This window comes from Malaclemys terrapin, chromosome 11 (assembly GCF_027887155.1).
Source record: "Malaclemys terrapin pileata isolate rMalTer1 chromosome 11, rMalTer1.hap1, whole genome shotgun sequence".
Classification (NCBI taxonomy): domain Eukaryota; kingdom Metazoa; phylum Chordata; order Testudines; family Emydidae; genus Malaclemys; species Malaclemys terrapin.
Window position 1 is genome coordinate 23500383 of NC_071515.1, and position 24593 is coordinate 23524975.

The window sequence follows — 24593 nt, forward strand, 5'->3', positions numbered from 1 at the left end:
GTACCAGAAAAATATAAAGTACCATGAAATCTACAGCAAGGAAGGGAGGAAAATCACAGCCAGTACATTCAGTTTAATAGACACAGTCAATGTGGAGTAAATGTTGAGCCAAGGATCTTGGGTGGGATCCACAAAGGGTTGTAGGCATTTCAACACTCAGTGTCACGGCACTTATGAAATCCCAGGCACCACGCTACAATATACAAAGCTGAGCTTTGTTTTCTAGGTCCCCGATGCAGCAAATGCAGAGATGGACGCCTTCCAGTGTGATCCACAAAGACAGCAAGCTAAGCAGGGAGTCACTTAAGCTAGCCTATGGGAAATGCTGCCGAGATGGGTGCGAGCTAATTCCCGCTCCTCTCAGGGAGAGAAGCGCCTCAGTCGGGGCTGCAGTCAGGTGCCAACCTCTGCTTAATGAGCTATGAAAGGGAGCCCCCCACCTGGAGTCAGACAGCTTAGGTGCCTCAGGCCTTTCTTGGGGGGGAGTGAGTTAGGCACCTGCCTTGCTCCACACCAAAGAGCCGGAGGTGGAGGTGCCACCCACCTTATGTCATTTAGCCCAGTGGTTAGAGCATTTACCTGGGGTGTGGGAGACTCAGGTTCAATCCGTGCCTCAATGGGAGAAAGGATTTGAACAGGGGTCTCCCACCTCTCAGGAGGGTGCTGGTACTACTGAGCTAGGAGATACTCTGATGTGGGAGCTCCGTCAGTCTCTCCTGTTGAAGCTGTTCCACTGTGGATAAATAATGAAAAAGTGATTGGAGCAGGGGGACTACAGTATGGGTCTACTGCCTCTTACTGGACATCAGAGACATTTCCTCTCTCTCTCTCTCTCTCTCTCTCTCTCTCTCTCTCTCTCTCTGGCCCAATGACTGTTCCACTGTGGATAGTCATTGGACCTGACAGAGAGAATAACTTTGTAATCCAATGGTGAGAGCACCCACCTGGGAGGTAGGAGAGCCTGGGTCCACGCCCCTGCTCCAATTGTGCTTTTCTTACAACAGCTTCAATAGGAGAGACGGAGGGACCCCCATCAGACTATCCACTAGCTCAGTGGTTAGAGCACTCTCCTGAGAAGTGAGAGACCTCCATTCAACTCCTTTATACTGTCTGGTTGGGGGAGGGAATTTGAACTTGAGTCTCCTATGTTCCAGGTGAGTGCTCTAACCACTGGGCTAAAAGTTGTAAGGTTGATGGTGGCACCATCTCCTCCTGCAGGAGCCAGATTTTGAGTAGGACCCAATCCAGTAGGTGGCATCTCAGCAGGCCTACCGGCTCAATCCCTGCATTCAACTTTGGTGGACACAAACCCCTGTCTTCCTCTGGTTCGTGAATCACTCTGGGACTCAGGCAGGAGATGGGGCACGCGCGCTATTGCCACGCTCTAGATGCCTAAGGCAGAAACATAAACGCTAAGTGCAGACACTTGCAGGTTTCAGTCGGAGCTTTATGAATCTCAGTGGCACCTAAAACTGGGGCTTAGGGACCTAAATCTGGGGTTAAGGCACCCAAGTACCTATGTGGATCCCACCTCTTGTACCTAATAGTACAGTGAAACAGAATAGATCTGTTTTTTTGGATGGTGTCTTCCATCTTTGGAGCATCTCCTATAAGTTTAGAAAGCAATGAGTTAAATGCTGGCAAAGCTTTAGCTGTGCAGCAACCATGGAGCTCACTATATATATATTCAGCTGTAGCTGGTACACAGCCTTGGACATTAGAGCATGTTTTATGGAGAGGGAATGTTGGCCAGGACACTGGGGTTATCTGCTACCATCTTTCAGTATGTTCCTTGGGATTGCTAACTTGCAATTTGGACAGACAGAAGGACTTCATTGTAACATCTCCTCCAAACCAGTGTGTACGGTAAGGAGGTAAAGCCAGACACTATAAACTGAACAAAGCCAAACAAATCTTTGAATTTAAAGACACTAGTTGTTCATTTAAAGGAAGCACAATGCCTTCCTTTTGATTTGCCGGGATCCTCCTCTCCCTCCCGCCCCCCCCCCCAAACCTTTACACTAAACTGAGATACTCTCCCCAAGTTGTCCTTGGTGTAACACCTTTGACTTCACTGGAGTTACACCAGGGATGAATTTGGGCCATTGTTCTTGTCTACACAGGGATAAAGACTAGAATTATTAACATACTCAGGGTTAGTGTACAATAATATGCAGTACAAATCTGCATGATTTTAAAAGTATAATCCAAGTTGGAATCCCCAATTGTGTAGAATGCTTACTAACGAATACCAGTGTGGTGGTGATTCATAATCCAGAAATTATTTGTTTGGCAGGAGCATTTAAAAACCTCAGTTAGGGATAGGGGCGCACTTGTGCAAGGTACTGAACATACAGATAGCGCCTCTCATGTTAATTTTGTTCAAAATATGTCTTAACACATTCTGGAATTCTTGGGCCCCAATCGTGCAATCACATGCAGAATTTTAAGCACATGAATAGCTCCATTATAGTCAATGGGATTACCTGAGTGTTTTAAAGTTATGCATATGCATAAATCTCTGCAGGAGATTAGGAGCATTGTAATAGTTAGGAATTTTTCCCAAATTTTTCATTGTTCAGTCATCAACTCAGAACAAACAAGTCACATTTGGTTACTGTCTGATCTTTATTTTAAAAAGGGATTTCTTTCACATATTATTTTTATAATGGTTTGTTTCTTTTAGTTGACCAGATTGTTGCCGAATAATGTTAGGATGTGATGCACAATGTTCCATTCATCTTTCATAAAAGATTGTGGCATTTGGATTCTTCTGTACTAAGCTAAAAGCACAGACAGCTCATTATGACAGATCACAAATATTAAGTCCTAGTGGCCACTAATGGATCAGTTTTAATCTGTTGATTTATGATGCTTTGTGTATAATTAGGGTAAGTGTATCTGAAACTATTTTATTGCGGGCTATAGGGGTTGGTAACATTCAGATTTGACTAAACAAAAGTGTATTCAAAGGAGGTTCCAGATGATCAGTGGATTTTTTTTTTAATGCAGCTGATAGGGTCTATTGAATAAAACAGCCCAAAAGCTAATTACTTGGGTTCACTGCAAAACCTTAAAAGAATCCACTGGCTAGTTAATCAGAACTTGTTCCAAATTTTTTTTAAGAATTGCAGATACGATGGTATAGCTGGAACTAATTACACCTTTACATTTCTTTTTAAATTAATGACTTAGAACAAACTTTAATAAAAATGGAAGAGCTTGATCTTGTAGCTCTGTCTGAGGGTATGTCTACACTATGAAATTAAGTTGATTTTCTAGAAGTCGATTTTTAGAAATCTATTTTATACAGTTGATTGCGTATGTCCACACGAAGTGCACTGAGTCGGCGGAGTGTGTCCTCACTAGCGTGGCTAGCTTCGACTTGCGGAGCAGTGCACTGTGGGTAGTGTAGCGGGGTGATCGCCCCGCTCTGGCCCTGGAAGGGTAAAAGCAGCTCTGGAGAGGGCTGCAGCAGGGTAAGAGGGATTCAGAACGGCTGAGGAAGCTGAGTGGGTAGCTGACCATAGCTGTGGCTGGCTTAATGAGGGCCCAACTGGCCCTTATAAGAGGGCTGTGGGCCAGAAGCCAAGAGACAGTCCCTCTCTCTGGCTGTTGAGAGGGATGGGCCTGGCTGCTGGGAGCTGAGCAGGGTACCTAAATTGGAGCAGGGCTGGTAAAAGTCCAGAGGAGCTGGGGAGCTCTGGCCTGGAAAACCCCCAGGCTTCAGGCCTTGCTAAAGACTGGAGAAGGTACTGGGGTTGCAGAGGGGGAGCCCAAGGGTAGGCAGAGGTAGCAGGTCCAAACCCTCCTTGCCAATAATGAATGGCAATTACACTGCAGTTCGCCGCAGTGAGTGGGGACTAGACAGTGACTGACAGTAGCCAAAGACTGAGGTGAGGTGGGGATAGGGAGTTTGGAGGTTCTCTGGGGAGGGGAGACCCAGCAAGACTGTGGGGTACTACAGGGGGCAGAACCCCGAGAGAAGGGGAACTGGAGTCCAGGAGGGACACTAGGGCCAGCGGCAAGGCGAGACACTGGCCTACAGAGGGCACTCTGGAGGATGGCGAGCTAATTCCCTGGATGATCAGCAGGAGGAGCCGCTGGGTGAGTCGTCACATCGCTACAGTAGCGATCCCACAGTTCCCACATTCTGGGTTAAGCTCCCAATGCCTGATGGGGCAAAAACATTGTCACAGGTGGTTTTGGGTACATGTTGTCACTGTCCCCTCCCTCCCTCTGTGAAAGCAACGGCAGACAATCATTTTGCGCCAAACACCAGGGCGATTAGAAGAGCACAGCTAGGTGCACTGCGCATCAGAGAGGTTTGAAAACCAGGTTCATGACTGGCCAGGCTTCAGTGTGACAGTTGTTTGTTTCCCCTTGATGCAAAACCACCACCAACAACCTTTTGTTGATTTTAATTCCCTGTAAACCTCCCCCCTTCGAAATAAAGTAACTATTGTTTTGAAACCATGCATTTTCTTTATTAATTTAAAAAAAAAAAAAAAAAAAGAGATAACGGACAAGGTAGCCCGGGTGGGGTGGGGGGAGAGGAGGGAAGGACAAGACCACATTGCTTATTGTAGCCACACTAAAAATCAAACTGTTTGAATGACAGCCTTCTGTTGCTTGGGCCATCCTCTACGGTGGAGTGGCTGGGTGCCCGGAGCCTCCCCCCTGCATTCTTGGATGTTTGGGTGAGGAGGCTATGGAACATGGGGAGGAGGGCAGGCGGTTATACAGTGGTTGCAGTGGGGGTCTGTGCTCTTGTTGGCTTTCCTGCAGCTCCAAGAGATGCTTCATCATGTCTGTTTGCTCCCCCATTAGCCTCAGCATTGCGGCCTGCCTCTGCTCTTCGCGCTCACTTAATTCTTTCCTGGCCTCTGCCACTGAATGCCTCCATGCATTAAGCTGTGCCCTATCGGTGCGGGAGGACTGCATGAGCTCGGAAATCATGTCATTGCGAGTGCGGGTTTTTGTTTTTTTTTGCCTTCTAATCTGCAATAACCTCAGGGACAGAGATGATAGGGGGAGTGTAGAAACATTCTACGCTCTAAGATTCTGTGAGGACTGCATGGTCACCTGTGCTGCTCAGTTTGACACGCTGACCAAACAGGAAATTATATTCAAAAGTTCCCGGGGCTTTTCCTGTGTACCTGGCTAGTGCATCGGAGTTCAAAGTCCTGTCCAGAATGGTCACAATGGAGCACTCTGGGATAACTCCTGGAGGCCAATACCATAGATTTGCTTTCGCACTACGCCAAATTTGACTCAGAAAAGTTGATTTTAGCGCTACTCCCCTTGCCGGGGAGGAGTACAGAAGTCGATTTTAAGAGCCCTTTAGGTTGACGGAATGGGTTTACTTGTGTGGATGCAGTCATTTTTAAATCGACCTAACACGGCTAAATTTGACCTAACCCCATAGTGTAGACCAGGCCTCAGTAAGGTGAAGTGTGTTGAGCCCTGAGTGAGTTTATTTAGACATCAAAACAGAAAATGTATATGCTCAGACACACATATCTAGGGTCTAGATCATGGCTGGTTTGTACACAGCCACGTAGGAGTGGTGGCAGCAACCCCGGTGCTTCCCAAATTGCTCCACAGAAGTGAGTAGAGAGGGGAAGAGAGTAGGCAAAATGTCTCCACTCTCTGATCTGGCCAGATGATCTGGCTGGGTGTGTAGGGGAAGGAGTATGCTGCACCCTTTAAAGTCCATTGCAAATTACGCACTCTCCTTGCCCCAACTCCGGAGCCACTGAGGAGTTCCCAGTGCTCTTCTGGACCAGTTCCTTACAATGGGCTATGCCTACCAGGCAACAGGTAGCCCTGTTTAGGGGCAGATCCTCAGCTGGCACATTGACGTCACTCCACTGAATATCCATTTTTATTTGTGTATTTACTTCAACCCCAGAATGGGAGTCATGTTGAAGAAAGGAGGCAAAGTGTAATGTTTAGCAGTGCAGCTTCCCTCTTTTCTAACCCTAAACCTAAATGTTAAATAGTATATTAGCACCGGATAGAAGTAGGAGAGCATCTGGCATGAACTATAAAACAGAATCAGAATGACCTTCTTTTACAATGAACATGTTAGATTGTCGGCATTAGTTATGGACCAACTATAGGAGTAAATTCTTGCCTGTGCAAAGCCTGACTACCTAGACTTGCCACAGAATAGCTTAACTGTGGGCATAGCTGTTGAGCTGCTATGTTTCTTGGCCTGTAGCAGCCTCTGTGGGTGCAGCCACTGTATGGAGAATTGAGAGAGAAGTGAACCGGTCATGTCTCACTAACCCCTCTGTGGGCATGCTGTGGAGGTTGCCACACAGCTGTGTTCCCCAGTCCACAAAGGATAAGTATGGAAAGGGTTGGTTCTTTTCTGCTATGCATGAAAATCAGACCAGTTCCACTGCATTTTGGGCCCTGTCTTGGGTCCGAGGATTTGGCTCATGGAGAGTATCAAAACCAGTCTAATAGCAAGGGGTAAAAACCTTGATGTAACCGTTCTCCTGCCTCAGCAATGGCATACTGTACACAATGGACACCGGCACCTGCTTTGTGGGTGGGTTCTTCTGGGGCAGTGATGGGAAAGCGAGAGGAGGGAGAAGGAAAGAAATGTAAAAATTGGAAGGAAAAGGGAACTTGTGTGCCCGTTTGGTATTATACAAATAGTGGCAATTGTCATACAGTGCTAGTCATCAAGGGAGCTGCTGTTTCAGTCTTCCAGAAAAATACCAGCCTGTTTCCTATGCAGATGCCTTAATAGCAAAATTCATATATACAGTAACTAAGGGTCTGATCCATAGCACCGGGGAGCTGAGGGAAAGATCCCCCCCCCCTCTTTTTTTTTCCAAAGGACTTTCAACCCAGTCCAAAAAGGCCTAATCAAAAAAATGTAGGCTGAAAGGGTCCTGTAAGTGTAAAATTAAAGGAAGACAGACACTTCACAGGTAGGGCCTCCATGTTCTGACACAGTGTTTTCCATTGTGAGGAAGAAGTTTGAATCAGAAAGGATGCTCACTATCGTATTATTTTACGGCACTCACAAATATGCTAGGTGTTTCCAGAACACAAGCAGAAGATGGAAGAGCTTAAAATGGGAGGCCCAGATCCTGCAGTTCCCTCTGCCCAGGAGGACCCCTGCACCTAGGCACAGCCCCAATGAAGTTAGTGGGGTTCCATGTGCATTTGCCAGGGGTTGCCCAGGATGAGGCAATTCTAGGATCATGGGTCTAAAAGGTGAGCTTGGGAGACAAGTGAGCCTAGAACGTACCCAGAAAGGGGGTGGGTGTGAGGAGTATCTGGTTACACAACCATGGTCATGTGGATGCTCAAATAACATACACCACGAGCACCGAAACACTTTTGTGTTTAAAAAAAAAGAAAAAAAAAAACATAAAGCATTCCCTTTTTTTGCAGGCAATGCCACAGAAATAAGTAGTATTTAGGAGGGATTTTATTATGGCAAGGGTTGATGATGCAGATTGCAGGTGACAGGCTTCCTCCAGTATTTCCAAACACTGCCTATGGCTGCAAGGAAATCAAATTGTTTTCAGGAGGGAGCTAGTTATAACTGGATCACCCACAAAGTTTGGTCCAATAATAAAATGTAACCGTCACTGCTGTGTGCCCTTCTCAGAAGGCAGCATCTCTGATTGTCATGAAACATTCTCCCACATTCACAGAAAGGCACACTATTTGGAGGACAATGTGTTTAATAAACCACATGGTGCATTGAAATAAACATGGTTTTGATTTTTTGTTTAATTTGCAAAAACACATAAAAGCTGAAGTGTTGGAAGGGTTCTACAGACATCAGGAGTCTGTGTTTTTTATTTGAAAATGGCTTGTCACCCTGCGTTGGATGTAGAAGGTAAATAAATGCTGTGTGGGTACAGGCCTAATAGGAAATGGGTGTGCCTGTACATACTCAGAGGCTTAGAATGTGGTCATCATGTTGTACTCATCCTAACCCAGCTTTGGTACAAGTGCCGGGTATATGTGGTGTTTTGTGTTGAAGTTGTGCCTCCTTGTTTGAAACAGGCCCAAATGTTCCTGACGTTATTACAAGAGAAACAGAAACCAGGAGATTGATGGCTGTTTTGTTGCTATTTTGCTGTGCGACTGGATGCTGGCACTGCCAGAAACATCACTCAAATTCCTTTATTAACGGTGGAAGCTGAGTCTGTCATCTTAGTGACCCAGGTATCGCTATTTTCTGATGACCATTTAAAGCTACGGAGGGTCATATGGTATCGCTTAACAATGAACTTGTCTGGTTTTCAAGAATACGTTTTTTCTTTCTTTTAAAGATTAGGCAAGCCTAATTATCTCTCCGCACCTCTGGGCCTTTGAAAGTGCAAGTGTTGAGTCATTTTTGTCCACATGGGAGGATGGGACTGTCTTGACCTTCTCTTTATCTATTTTTGATATTTTATGGACTCCACAGTGGCTTAATGTTCTAGTTCATAAACCCAGATTAAAAATACAGTATGGACTTGGTGATTGAAAGATGCTCTCTAGTTGGATTTTTGGAAATAGTCTTGAAACCAGTTTTTTCTCCTTTTCGTAATCCTCCCTGCTTCCCTCCCTAGAGATAACCAGAGTTCATGGTCTAGAGTTTAATATTAATTTTCCAAGTACCTACACCTAAGTGATGGTAGAGGGCAGCCATGTAGCAGAGGGAAATGTGTGCATAGGGGAGAAATATGAATCAAAATGCCCCCAAATCTGAGAAGGGAGGGATTGGGCTCTCTCTCTCTCCCCTCCCCTCAGCCTCCTGGTATCATGAAAGTCCCTCTGCAAGAGATCTGCAGGATGGGACTCCATGAGTCTGGAGAGCAAATCCCAATGGGGCAAGGAAAAGGAGATGGGTGATTTGCTCAAAGGAAAGGGCATGGCTTGTTAAAATTAGGAGAGCCCAAAGATTTGGTGGGAAATCTGTGCAGATCTTGGTCTATCTCTGTAGAAGGCCACAGCTTCCTGCACTTAAAACTCCATTTTTGAGAGGAGTTGCTGCTATTTATGCTGGCCATGATCCTTGTTCCCTAGCAATGTGACTTTCATTCAACTTGCTCTAACTCATAGAGTTCGACTTGGATATCTTATCCTTCTGTTGATTTATCAACAGTGGTGTAGAAAGATGGCCCAATCTCTTCTTTGCTCCAGATTCTCAGCTGGTATAAACTGGGGCAGCTCTTTTGGTCAATGGAGCTGCAGAGATTTGGCCCAGTGCCTTTTGTTAATTTTTGACTACTCTTCTTAACTCCCCTCTGATTTTTCTTTCATGTACTGTTGGTTTCATGGTATTTAGTAACCTTGTTTTAAGAAATGGTGGGCTCTATTTATATGCTTTTCACTAGGACACATCAATTTTATCTTTTGTTTCAATTTTTCCACCTCCCTTCTAAGAAAAAAAATTAAAATAAAAGCCTGTTCATTCCAGTAGTTCCTTATATCTAGTAAAACACACTGTAAACCATAGTTCCTTCTGATAATTTCCAGAATGTTGATTGTTTCCTTTTTGAAAAAAAAAAAATTGGAAAATGTCCCCCTTTTATTTAAATCACCAATGTTGGGCATAACCGGAAGCTGCATCTTATTTCCTTTGATTAAATGGTAAACTAGGGCTGTAGCCAGCACCTATAAAAGTGACATTAGAGTTGTAAGAGTCTAATGGTTGGGAGTTTAAACTCCATGTGTAACATAGTAAATTTTACAATCCAGATTTTCAATGTAAAAATGCAAATGAGATACAATGAGCAGCTCCCCCAGGGTAGCAATATAAAATCTACAGTAAATTCTTGCTACATAAAAAAAGACAGTGTGACAAAGTTCCTCTATCTTGGTGGGTCCTGCACTTATTGGCAGATTTTCTTGCCTCAGAGATTCACCATGTGGGTTGGGGAACAACCCAGAGACCTTCCCCTCTGGTAGAACCCACAGTCCAGGTCAATTGGGAGGTTTGGGGGGAACCCAGGCCCCCCCTCTACGCCAGGTTCCAGCCTAGGGCCCTGTGAGCTGCAGCTGTCTATAGTGCCTCCTGTAACAGCTGCATGACAGCTACAACTCCCTGGGCTACTTCCCCATGGCCTCCTCCAAACACCTTCCTTATTCTCACCACAGGACCTTCCTTCTGGTGTCTGATAATGCTTGTGCTCCTCAGACCTCCAGCAGCACACCCTCTCACTCTCAGCTCCTCACACTTGCACCACAAACTGAAGTGAGCTCCTTTTAAAACCCAGGTGCCCTGATTAGCCTGCCTTAATTGCTTCTAGCAGCTTCTTAATTGGCTCCAGGTGTTCGAATTAGCCTGCCTGCCTTAACTGGTTCTAGCAGGTTCCTGATTACTCTAGTGCAGCCCCTGCTCTGGTCACTCAGGGAACAGAAAACTACTCATCCAGTGACCAGTATATTTGCCCTCTACCAGACTCCTGTACCCCACTGGTCTGGGTCTGTCACAATAGCTACTTACTAGCTACTGTAATAAGGACAAGTTTCCTAGCTACCTTATTCTGGATTGTCTGTATATATGAGACACGATAGTTTTGGCACCCATAGTTGGTAGTTAAATATTGCTTCACTGTTTCTCCATACAAATGTGGAGTCCACATATTTTGCTGCTAAATAAGAGCCAGATTCTCTTCTTCCACACCAAAAAGGGGGAGAGGCTCCAATAATAGTAAATTCCAGATTGGACCCTATCTACCAATCAAAACCAGGTGAATCTGCAATTTAAGCAGCAACCAGTAGGCATGGCTTCAGAGAACCAGGATGTCCCATATAAGGAAGAGGCAAATTGACCCAAGTGCTGTAAAAGCTCCACCTTTTACAGCCCTAGGAGACTCCACAAACAGCAGATTGTCTCTAACGTCTCCCATTGGAGAGATCCATGTTGTGCTATGGTTTTATCAGATTAGAATAGGAAACAGGCCTTGCTTGGAAACTGGTATACTGGCTTTACTGGTTATACTGGCAAGCAGTATACTAGTTGCAACCTGGTTGTATTGGCTATACTTGGAATCTGGTATACTAGTTGTATGGAGGAAAATGAGCAAAGCTGGTTCATTGGGTTTACTGGTTATATTAGAAACCCAGTTCTGCTTTGTTTCTCCTTTATTGAAAGAGCTGGTCTGCCTGGTGTCTCATTTTCCCTTTGGAACCAGTATGTCAGCAATGTAAGGCTATAGGGGAATTCTGTCTAGCTAGGCACTTAGTTCAACCTCATGATTATAGTATATGAACACATTTGTGTTTGAGTTGGTACAGAGTCAAAGGGGGAATGCTATTTAGACCTCTCCTGTTATAGGACTGCCTTAACTTGTGGTGAGAGGCTGCCCTAACTTGCATCCCTGCTGCTACGACCCCAAATCATTGACCTTCCATGTAGCCTTGACATAATTCAACCCCTGCGTATGTGCTACATTAGCCTTGACAAGGTGCATGACAAGTGCAGGAATGAGTTGTGTGCTTGCTCAAATTTGCATGTGCATACGGTTGACTAAGTAGAGCCAAATGTCTTTGATTTTTCCCATTCCTACTTGAATGATTATAAAAAGTGCTATTTTTGAAGACTTAGCAGTCTATTATACATTAGACAGAAGGTTTTAGGAAATAGTCAATGTGGGATGTACTGGAAGGAAAAGAAATCAATCTGTGTATTTGCCTTTTAACTAGTTGGAGACAAATTGGCACACATTTTTGGCACATTAAGGAATTCTGCCTTTTTAATCTCTGCTATGCTCTTATAATATGAATTCATATCCTATTTGGGCCCTAAAAATCAGTAAATCACTGAGTTAAGTTTCTGGATTTAAGTTGTAATCACTTCGAGATCATAGTCAATAATTAGGAGGCTGGTTGCTTTGAAGAAGAGCAACAAAAGAACCCATAGTGTGATTTGTAGCACATAACTGTAACCACACATTTGTGAAGGGAACTCTCAATGTAATAGAATATCTATACTCAGCAGTCTCTACAAACACATTTCTTCAGCCAGGAACTTCAGGATGATCTTGCAACTGTACTGAAACGCTTGTACCACTTACTACTGATACGTCAGCGTGCGGAGTCTTTTATGTTCTCAGCATATTCTTGGATGGAGCTTTTTGTCCTCTCACAATGAAGTTAACTCTTTTGTAGCCACTTCATTTCCACCCTTCTCCTCATACTTGATGTCTTGTTTAAACTACAAATTCACGATGATGGTTTTGTTTTATTATTGGCTTATTTTCAGATAACTAGGCTAAATCTGCCCCTTCTCCACCAGTGCCCTTCTTTCTCAGGCAGACATCAGGGACACTATTTTATATCTGAGTACAGAAAATGTGCTCAGTACTGTGCAGAACATAGAATAAATATCACTCCTGCACCAAAGACCTTCCGTTTAGGGTAATTCCTGGCTTTAATCACAAGGGACTTTTGTTCTATTGTAAAAGAAGTGGTTGGGTTTTGTCCTGGCCTGAATGTGTGGGGAGAAGGAAAGGAAGAATTACAGATGATCCCAATGCTCTGTGCATGGATAGCTGGGAAGGTAGTGTTGGCATGAACAGCAGTGTGGAAATGGAGAATTCAGAGAAAGGGAAATGGACTATTTTAGATTTGACTGTTAAACTTGATTTGTTGGCATGCCACCTGGTCTTGTGGAGGACACAGTTTGACATGTAGGACTGGACAGTAGGAGACAAGTTAGTGGTTCATTTGTGAGTCGTAGAGCTGGTTAAAATTTTTCAGCAGAAAATGCTATTTTGTTGAAATTGAAATGTTTCATAGGAATGTGTAGATTTTTCTTGGCGGGGGGGCAAAGGCAGAAAAAAATAGTTTAAATTCTCATTTTCTTTTGATAATGTCAGTGTTTAGTTCTTACCTTTTTTAAAAATTAATTAAAATAATTAATTTTATTATATATATTACTGCTCTGCCAATATAGAAATGAAGCCTTAAAAAATAATTAGCTTTTATAGAAATCATTTCAATGGTCCCAAATCAATATTTTGTTTGTTCGTTTTTTGAATTTTGGTTCCATGGGAATCGTTCAGAATTTCCTGCGGAATGGAAATTCCAGTTTCTTATCAACTCTAGCCATAAGTATAGAAATTATACCAGAACCTGGGGGAGTGGCTATATTTATTCGTGGCTAAGCTGTAAGTGAAAAGAGATGAGAACCAAGGATAGAGCCCCAGGGAGGAGAAAGAAGAGGGAGTATTTACATCCCTTTAGGACCAGGTGATTAAATATACTTGCATGTGGGTAGCCCTACTGAAGTCAATGGAACTACTCCCATGGGTAAAGCTTAAGCACATGCTTGCAGGACGGGCGCCAAAATGCCCTGATAGGTCTCATTCATCTCTAGTTGCTGTGAAATGACCTTGTCTGCAGCAGGGTGGATCAGTCTCTGGTCTTTCCTTCCTGCAGCATCGGTGCCCCACTTCAAGTCTCATGAATAAGCACTTAGTCTGCTTCATTTTATGTGAAGTCCAGCTGTCCCCATTCTTTGAAGTACTTTCTCTAGCATTAACAGATGTTCAGTATCACTTTGTAATGAGGATGTCCTTGATCTTCACTATGACACACTGGGTGCACTGGTTATATTACATTCTCCATTGCTCTCTGGAAAATGCCAGGTATCGAAGGTGTTCCATAAGGCATTCTATTTTACAGGGAGAAATCCTAATGAATATTCATCACGGTTAACCACATATAGTCCTACTCCTCCTCCAATACAGAAGGAGTAGTATTGGTCTCCCACCAAGCACTACCTAGTGTGCAGGGTGAGTGGAACCCCAAGCCATGCCTTGGGACATATCCCTTTGGGCCAGGGATGCCAATCTCATTCCATAGAGAGGGAAGAATTCCCCTTTTTTGTGATGGTCCCTGTGCTGAGATTGAAATTCCAGAGTGTATACTCACACTTCATCTACAGTGCTGCTGATGTCACTGAGGGGTTTACGCAAAAATCAAAGGAAGAAAATGACGGTTATTGAGAACTTTGAGTTATTTTCATTGTTATTTACTAAGTCACATTCAGAAAAATCTCCTCAACTCTAGGGCCACTGCTGTTTCCTCTCTGAGTTGCCGCCCCCTTCTCCTCTTTTCACAGTTTCTCTCCCTTTTCCTTGTTTTTGTGTCTCCTTTTTTTATGCTGTAGGTCCTTCCCTACAGCAACATCCAATTTTCTCCTCCTGCCCCTCCCCCTGTCCCCCCCCGGTTTTGCTCCTGCTCCTACTCAAATTCTATTTGATAAAATGATCAACAGTGAAATAGTTAATACTGATATGTAAAGTGTCACCAATAGGCTTTGCAGTTGATATGCCAATTAGACCAAATCCAGAGCCATTGCTTCAAGCTGCCTGCAGGCTCAGGAAAACTACAGGGCCTTGATTAAACTTACTTTGTATTTGGAAAGTGAACATTCCATTCTTGAGAGCTAGAAACGTTTTATATGTTACAGAACCTGAATATACCATGCAGGCTACTTAAGTGCAGCAGGCAGGCCTCATCCTACCCCTAGGCAAAATTTTAACAATTCCACTCTGGATAGTGCTGCCAGCCTTTTGATTACTGAGTTCAGGTAGTTGCATATGAGCTGGAGCACTAATGCATTGTGGCTTTTATAATGTTCTGGGGATCACAGATGCACTTAAATGCAAACCTGAGGAACTGACTAGAACATTGGTCCTTCTGCATTAAATCACACGCCTTTCTCACTTGAACTAAAGGGGAACTCCCTCACACAAGTCTAGTAGTAGGTCCCTTATTCTTTCTATAGGCCGGCCATTAGATGGCAACATACCTCACAACAGACACAGCCTGTATATCATAGTGGCACCATTATGCAAATTACAACATAACTCTAGTTGCATATTTATTAGAGACAGTGAATTGCACCTTGCGGAATGGCTCTTTGCATTTGGCTCCTAGATTTGTATTCTCTTAATATTTGGAAATCAAAGTGTTTTGTGGTTTCACCTAGTCACTAGTTGGCATTTGAGAGCATAAAACAACCAGTACAACTACAAAACAGCCGTGCCTGCTCAAGAGACACCCAAGTTTGGGGTTAAAGATCCACAGGGAATTACACTGGCAGAGCTATCTGGAAAAGCCAGTGTAACTGTTCTCTGGGTGATATCCAACTCTGCACTGCATGATATCCGACTCAAAGCAAAGGAGTAAGTTCTTCACTGTTCTAGTATTTAAATTAAATTCCCCCATAAACATTTTGGAGAGGATTGATATGCTTCAGGGTATTGGTAAAGGTGATAGAGCTTTTCCTCGTTAGGACATCAGTTAGAATCCAGCTGAGGTCATGGGGGAAAAAAATAGCACTGTCTAGTTGAGCAATGTATCTAAAATGAGGTAATGTCCTCGGTCTTTTTTTTTTTTTTTTTTTTTCCCCCCCAAGAGGACAAATATCCACATTGCAGAGCTCTCTTCAAAACTTCTTCCAAGAGCCCTTTGGGGGAAAGTTAATTGTACTAATCCAGAGCCCTAAGAATAACGTCTATTCAATGTAAAGAATACTCTCATACCATGACATCTTTTTGGCAGGCTGAGCACAGGTCCAAGGATTGGACAGGCCCGGTAGCTTAAATGCTTTCATCTAACCCTGGAAGTGGTCCCATGGTTAGAGTTAGAGGTGTGTGCACTCTACTAACCCTCATGCTGTGTATATGTTTTGTGGAGAGAAACTTCAGTACTGTCAGTTCAGTACTTGTCAGAAGCACTGTATTCACTGAAATAGAAGAAACGCATTTGGGATTTTATTTGGTTGTTTAATTTACCCTTTCACTGCTGTAGAAGGTGTTGAAACTGAAGCTGCAAGCAATGATATAACTCCAACCTCCGAAAATGACATATTGTTTTATTGTAAGCCTGGTAATAAGAAAAAACATATGTTTGATTCACTGTAGTTTCGTACCTGTTAGATTAATGTCCCGCGCCTGGGGAACACAGCAAGAGTTTGTCTGACTTGTTTGGCAGGCGGGTTTTCTTGAGTTCTCCTGTTACGTTGCACTATTCTAATATGGCTAATGGCCACTCAATTTTTAAAGCTAGCTGGAGTTCTGTTTAAATCCGTTCTGTATTCCTTCCTACCACCTGCTCTATTCCTGCTCCCTTCCCACTGTCTATTCTGCATTTGGATGGAAAATTCTTCAAGGCAGGGTCCTGTCTTATTCTGTGTTTTGGATGCCATGAAGATTATGGAGGTTCTGGTTGCATCTCCATAGTTGAGGCTGAGCTCTGTTTTGCACTTAACACAGGGTTTCAACATGAGTGTGATGTAGGAAAGACCGAATATTGTCCCAAACTTGCAGCACTTACTCTTGGAGTACAGAAAGAATTTTCTGAGACTTTACCAGTAAATGAACTAATTGTTTTGTTAAAATTAATTAAAAACTGAGTCCTCTGGGGAAAAAAAAAGTTAACATCTGTCAGCTCCTCTTTTTGTCCCAAATGATCTTAATAATGGAATAGCAGACACTTCAAAATTTCTATCGAGTTAAAATCCCATGCATTGGCTGTATTTGAAAAAGCTAGGTTGTAATTAAGCTAAGGTATTAATGATTGTTTTATATAATTGTCATGATGATGATATTGGCTACAGTTGGGTCAGGCAGCTCTGGTAGCTCTTAAAATTGGGCCAGTGTAATATCTGAGAATTCCACCAATTACCACCTGTCTTCTACAGCTAATGTGCATGCAACAATTCTATTGGTTGTCGTAAGTCTGTGGTACGATTGCTTTGCCCAGCTGTCACTCTCCATTAATGTGATGTAGCTGCATGGTACTTTGGACATCAGCAATTTAAAGGCTCCCATTGCATTGATGTCTCAACTCTACCCCACACAGAGAGAGCAATGCCAGGGGAACTGAGGCAGGAGCATACAGGAAGCAGAGGACATTGGGACTCAAGGACTGAGCTCCCCTTATCCCTCCTCCCCCCACACACTTTACATAGTACCAGTCTCACTGACACAAACTTCTAAACCAGTAAATCAACAACTGCAAATGAAGGGGCAGATTCCCCAGTGCACTTCAACTGCTCTAGCAATGCAGAACGGCTGTGAATCCAGACTGACTGGCTAGTACTCTGTGATTGTAGTTGGTAGTGACACTGTGAAGGGGGGGGGGAGAAGGGAAATAAAACCCCACCCCATGATGTGTTCTAAAAATTCAGTTTAATCTAAAGTGAGATCACAAACAGTAAAATGCCTTAATTCCAATCATATGGTTGTTGCCTGGCATCAATATAGGGCAGAGTTAAGGTGGTTTGAGTGCCGAACTCTGCATTTCCACACCTTAATGTGCCTGGATTGCATTTTAGTGTAGTCTTCACTCTGAATTTCTTAAATTTATGAACGCTTGGTAATTGGAGATAATTACAGCAGCTGGTAAATGGCAGGATATTGGTCGGTGGTTAAGGCCCCACTTTAACAGTGCAGGTTGGGTCATAAGTTTAGATACTAATCCTCTAATTTAAAAGAGTACATCATCAGAATTCAGTTCCATAACAATAACAGTGGATACTGGACGTAAGCCATATTTTGTAGTTTAGATCCAAAGAATGTAATTCAGGCCCATCTCAAATGAGATGGGGGATCTGATTTGGATTGCAGACTCACCTAAGACCCCTAGTCTTAGGCTAGAATCCTCTTCAGCTCGGAGGTGGACAAACACAGAACATAATGATGGTCCCTGCCCCAAAGACTTTAATGTGGTTTCAGTTGTTTAAACCTTGGTTTCAATTGTTTAATTTTTTTTTAAACAAACAGCTGCTACCCTTCCAAAGACTCAGCATATGAAATGTTATGTATTATATGCAAGTTTTGTGGGGTTTTTTTTTGTTTGTTTGTTTGTTTTCTTCTAATGTAGAGTAAAGGGTCAGATTGGGGAAAAGTAGCCAAACTACCCACAATCCCAGATTAGATGGATTTTATTGATAACATGGGCAACAGTGAAATGTTAACACCGTTGCTATTCGGACAGACATCTTTAGGCTTAGTGTCAACCCCCCATTTTGATGAATGGGGGCAGCTCAGATATCTCTGAACTACTATTTCATATTAAGACAACTGTTTGGCATCATGTCCGCACTTTTGGAAGGTTTCCTTCATACCCAGAAAACCCAGGAACTTCACACCAGCTGAAAATAGTTGTTTGCCTTCCTTTTATTGGGACAACTTGCATCCATAAAATTTGTTCTTGTAATTGGTTTCCTCCTCCTAAATGAACTGCCAGTACCTGGCTGTGTATTTTGCACTTCTAGCTACCTGATTTACTCCCACAATAAAGTAGCTAGAAGTGCAATTACTAGGCTTTATGCCTTCAATTCAACGGTGGGTGTAAAATTAAGGCAGAGATTTTATGGGTGGCAGTTGCTCCTGCAAAAGAGGAGGTGGCCCTTTTATAAACTTTGCCATCAACATCTGAAATGGTGTGCTGAAAAAAAGACAGGGGGACGGCTGATGCCACCATGGTAGGGTTGGCATCTTCCACCAGCCATTCCCCACCTCACTGAGACTCCAAGTAGAATAACAAAAGAAAATGATCTTAAACCAAAAGACGACTGTTTCCCAACCTCAGCCCGTTCTCCTAATCGAATGAAAATAAGACAATGAATTTTCATGAAGTAATGGGAGAAAACACTTGTGACAAACTTCACTCCCCCTCCTCCCCACACAATAGATTCATAAACCTGCATTGGAACACCCATCCAAATTGGGTTTATTAATGGAAACACTGACAGAACATAAACTTTAGTGGTGCTACCATACATCATTATAATAATAGCAGAACACATGAAAAGTTGGAACAAAGCCATGGGTGGGGTGCAGTAGTGGTAGGTTTTATAGGATGCCAGATGCCACGTGTATTGGAAACTTGGTAATAAAAGTCCATAAAAATTATCATCTTCAACTTATTTGAAAAAAATGAGTCAGAGTAAACAGGGAAATGATGTGAAAATATGTTTTATGCTCATTTTATTGAATAGGGACTTGTATTTGGAACTAGGGTCATTCTTTTAATGGGAGCTTTTTTCAGGGGGAGAGAGGGAGAAGTTAAAAAAAAGAAAAAGGGAAAAAAAGAGAACCCACAGCCCACAATCCATTTATATACTTCCTACAGTGCCTAGCGCTATGTCTGTGTTGGCAAATACCGTATCCTTTTTCATTCAGCAACATTTTGCGAAGTTTTCTTTCCAGCCTTCAAAAGGTTCTGAGCTTTTATACTTTATATAAATAGCATTTAAAAACCACTTTTCCATCTCTTGGGCTAAATGTGAAGGCAGAAACAAAGGAAAATGAAAACGTGCTTTGATAAACTCGAAACTCTTTATAGCTCGTTGCCAGTGTTTGAACAGTCAGGGCCCTACTCACAGCACCTTGCCTGTTCAGTGGAGAAAGCTGCAAAAGTCTCTGGGTGGCTGGATACTGCTGTTCTCCAAACACAGTTGTTTAGGATGGGTAATTCCACGGGCTGAACTTTTGGTATGCTGGGAATACTCAAAAGGCCAAGTTCTGTGCTTAGTTATTCCCATGCACTCCACTGTGGTCTGAGAGATTCTGGGCTGCTCTAACTTATTCCATCTGGAATGGGCTCTTAAGGGGGCTAATCCACTAGCTCAAGAGGACCAGAACACAGCATGGTGTGACCATGCCTCCCTCCCATCTCTGGCATGCACCTGGAATACCCGCTGTGTTACAGTAGGGGCAGGAGCAGATGGGGTGGTACAGAACCATCCACTCTGCCTGATGTCTCCCAGTGATTCAGGTATTCGAGGGAAATCCCCAGCTGCCCTGTTGTGACAGGTTCCATTTGTCTTGTGGAGCGGCTTAGGATCTGGCCCTATGGCTTCATATTATTCTTACGTCTGTATTTTTCTTTTTTCATTTTAACTGTCTTCTCCCTCATCTCCCTTAGGGAAAAAAGGGTTACATCCTTGCTTAAAGGGAATACTTGCAAGATATTAATCTTTTTCTTTGGATTAAAAGTAATTTGGTTCTCTGCAGGGCTTTATGGATGTCTGATGTTCCATATGCCATTCCTGGACTTTGTGACACTACAGTTGTAAAAAGTCCATTCAGGTTTACCACAACAGCATGATGATAACTTGCCCCTAATTACACACAGCAGGCCACCCGTTAGGTTACGGAGTGCAGATGATTCTGTGCCCATACAAAAATCATCTCAGTGTGTACTGGGTTGTCTCTTTTACATACAACGGGCCATATTCTGGTCTCAGTTAAGATGGTCCAAATCAAGAGTAACTCAGCTGACATACACACACCTATTTAGACCAGATTTTTGTCTCGATTATGCCAGTGTAAGTTGTGAACTGTGTGTGTGTACAAATGCACAGCTATATAAAATATGGCTTCTTTCCCTAGTATCTTTCAAGAAATGGGGAGGTACCAGGTGCATTGGAGGGAAATGTTGAACAAAGGGCTAGGAGTGGCACACCAAGGGTGAGGAAAGTATCTTGGAGTGCTTGTAGAGAGAGAGGGGGGGAAAAAAAGAGAGGTTTCAATATTTGTGCATCCTTACTTCTTACATCTACAATATTATGTCCTAAATACAATGCCATGGAAGAAATAAGAGCCGTGCTAAGTTCTTTTTTTAAATAAAAGTGATGAAAACTTAAACTAATGAAATGTAAAGCATGTTGGTGGCAATGACTGCAACCTACTTTACCTTGACCAAAAGAAATATAACATTCTTTCAAGGCAATTAGCACTGTGACCTCCGTTACTGAATCTCCAGATCCCTTCCTACCAAACACCTCCAACTCTGGCAAATTGCCAGTCTTCTAATGCATACATGTAAATAATATTAAGGGGATACATACATACTGCTGTAGTTATGACTACCAGCAGTAATGAGTACAGAGCACCAAAATATAGAAGCCTCTACAGATTCTATAAACGCTGTCAACAAAGTTCCCTCGTATAAGATGAAATTCAGCAAAGCACTTAAGCACATAGGATTCATAGATTCTAGGACTGGAAGGGACCTCGAGAGGTCATCGAGTCCAGTCCCCTGCCTGCATGGCAGGACCAAATACTGTCTAGACCATCCCTGATAGACATTTATCTAACCTACTCTTAAATATCTCCAGAGATGGAGATTCCACAACCTCCCTAGGCAATTTATTCCAGTGTTTAACCACCCTGACAGTTAGGAACTTTTTCCTAATGTCCAACCTAAACCTCCCTTGCTGCAGTTTAAACCCATTGCTTCTGGCTCTATCCTTAGAGGCTAAGGTGAACAAGTTTTCTCCCTCCTCCTTATGACACCCTTTCAGATACCTGAAAACTGCTATCATGTCCCCTCTCAGTCTTCTCTTTTCCAAACTAAACAAACCCAATTCTTTCAGCCTTCCTTCATAGGTCATGTTCTCAAGACCTTTAATCATTCTTGTTGCTCTTCTCTGGACCCTTTCCAATTTCTCCACATCTTTTTTTAAAATGCGGTGCCCAGAACTGGACACAATACTCCAGCTGAGGCCTAACCAGAGCAGAGTAGAGCGGAAGAATGACTTCTCGTGTCTTGCTCACAACACACCTGTTAATACATCCCAGAATCATGTTTGCTTTTTTTGCAAAGTTGCATTGACTTCAATAGGTTTAAGCATACACTGAAGGATTTGAACTCCCACTCTGGAACAGACTTGGAATGGACTTTTTCAATTCACCAAACGGTCTGAAAAATTTCAGATTTGATCTGACTTGAGGGTTTTTTTTTTTTTCCCCCCCTGAACTGCCACAGAAGAATCAGTTATTCACTCAGCACAAGGATCCTATCAGAGTACTCCCTTTTGCAAACTACTTCTGTCATAGGGGAGGTTTGCAGAGCATCATTCAAATGAATAAAATGCCTAGAGCCATTGTCACGCCACATTACGAGTGAAGATACTTCCCTGACCTGTTGGCAAGCTCTTTGTAGTCCAAAACCTTGTCTCTCACCAACAGAAGTTGGTCCAGTAAAAGATATTACCTCACCCACCTGTCTCTCTAATATCCTGGGATCGAAACAGCTACAACAACTCTGCATTCAGGGCCAGCTCTGGCTTTTTTGCCGCCCCAGGCAAAAAAGCCTCCCCCCGCCCAGCACGGCAGGGGAGGGTGCCGAGCCCGGCCGCGGGCCCGCTCTCCCCAACCAGCCGGAGCACCGGGGGGAGGGCGGAGAGCCCGGCTGGGGCTCCGTGCTCCCCGGCGGCAAGCCCAGTTGCGGCCCTGCTCTCCCCAGCGGCCAGAGCTGGAGTGCTGCGCTGCCCCCCTCCAGGTGCCGCCCCAAGCACAAGCTTGGTGGGCTGGTGCCTGGAGCCGGCCCTGTCTGCATACCTTGGTGTCATTAAACATTTAAGAGTTAAATACACCTGTGGGAAAGGACTGAAGTCATTCTAGAATGATATGTTTTCCAATTGTCTGTTTGGGCTATACAGGTAGTTTTTCTGTCCCCTGCTATGCTGGCCGTCTAAATATAATAAAAACAAGCAAAAAAAAAAAAGGTTAAAGTGGGGACTGGCAGTTGCAGAACTCTTACTATATCTATAAACTGACAAAGCACTAAAAGAGATCTGAGATAAAGATTTGCTATATTATAGGCAGTTAATTGTAACAAAGGTCTTCAAAATGAGTTTTTTCCGAAGTCTTTCACTCGTAAGTAAATAAGGTGATAAGTCGCTTTCCTAAATGTTCAAATTCACAACTTGTATTCAGCTCAAAATAATATTCCAAAGGCATAATGTACTATCTACAATGCACATAGCATCTTAATCCTCTAAGCACCGGTCTGATGGGATTTATATTTTCAAAAGTTGGTTTTGAAGCTTATCTGTATTTTTAAAAATAGAAGCTGGAAGCATATAATGAAAGGTGGAATTTGGCAGCCCCAGAGTGTAAAGCCAAGGCTTTCAAAAATAGAGGTACTTAGGCCAAGATTTTCTACAAGTGACAGACAAAAGTCCTTTTTTAGGTGCCTAAGAGGCCTGAATTTTCAAAGGTGCTGAACTCCCACGGTTAGACCTTGGGTCAACTGATTTGGGTTTGTGGGGCTTTGTCTGAAGGGCTAATAATAGCAGCGTAGACATTCGGGCTCAGCCTGAAGCCTGGATTCTGAGACCCACCCCTCTCATGTGGTTTCAATGCCAGCCTGGGCTCCAGCCCAAGCCCAAATGAATACACTGCAATTTTTAGTCCCGCAGCCTGAGCCTGTGTCACGTGACTTGGGCCAGGTCTTTTACTGCAGTGTAGACGTACCTTAAAGGGCTTTGAAGCCTTTTAGTGGAGGAGAAAAGGCTCTTTCTCTAAATGTGCCATTTAATGGGGCTGTCTTTTTGGAGGGAGAAGAAAAACTATTCAGAATTTTAAAACCATTTCACTTTTCCAGTGTGTGGTGTTAAACATCTCTTGTTCTCCCTTCTGCTGCCTGGGTTTCCTTCTAGGGCCTCACAGTGTGGAATAGTCTGTAGCACTGGCTAGATGAACTGGCATCATTCATGTTGTAAATTAGAATCATAGACAGAGAAGATCCATTGGGGGAGGGGGAGCAGAGTGAGGGCAGCGGCTTCAGCAGTGTTAGTGAGCATGCTCAGTACAAGCCAAGCAGCAAATCTGGGGGGGAAGTGACCCTACATGCCCACTCTCCTTCCCCCTCTTTCTCCTCCCCCCCCCCCCCCGCATCACCTCTGATTCATAGATCTTAATTCTATGCTCCTGGAAGAGAAACCATAGTACTAATTAATAATACGCATTTATAAGTAAACTATTAATTAAAAATAATACACATTTATTAATAATGCTTTGCCAGTAGAGTTGATATATGCTTATTATCCAGCAATATTCTTTCACTGTTTACCAAAAGGGCTGGCTGGAAATTGGAATATTGAAAGTGGCTTCAGAGCCCATGCTTCAGCCTGAGTTGTAACTTCATGTGCTGTCTACACAGCTAATTTTAGAGCGCTTATGTGAGTCTTTTGACCCAGGATAAGAGGCTTGCTTCTGTGGGCTGTGTAAACTTACCCATGATGGACCCAGTTTTGCAAATGGTTTTGTGAGGTCAATGGGGCTCTGAAGGTATAGGGGTCTATGCGTGTGGAACAGCTTGCAAAATCAGGATGTGTGTGTTTCTATGAACAGTATCACCCTTGCATTTTGTGTGTTCTCTCTGGTCTTGGATTTCATTTCTCTACATAATCTGCTAGCACTGTATTGTCCTCCTAGCAATCTAATGCCATTTGTTACTGTTGACTCAGAGTTCTTGCCTCCGTAACCTCTGTCATGTGCTATTAAACTGCGACAAAGCTTCATTTCAGATATAATGATGAAAAAGGGACAATCAAAAAAGACCAAGTTGGACATGTGTAGCCCATTCTCACAGACTCAGGTGTGCACACTCTGTCTATAGGCTGTTGCCTGGGAAAATGATGCCTCCTGACAAATAGCATGGAACAACAGTTTTTGAAAATTAATGATTGTTGTATTGGATAACAGAGATCCCACTGTCCACTGTGCTTTCCACCTCTTCATTCCCCAGGCAAACAGTTAAAAAGGACAAGGCACTGTCAAAATAACGAGACTAACTTGCAGCAAATG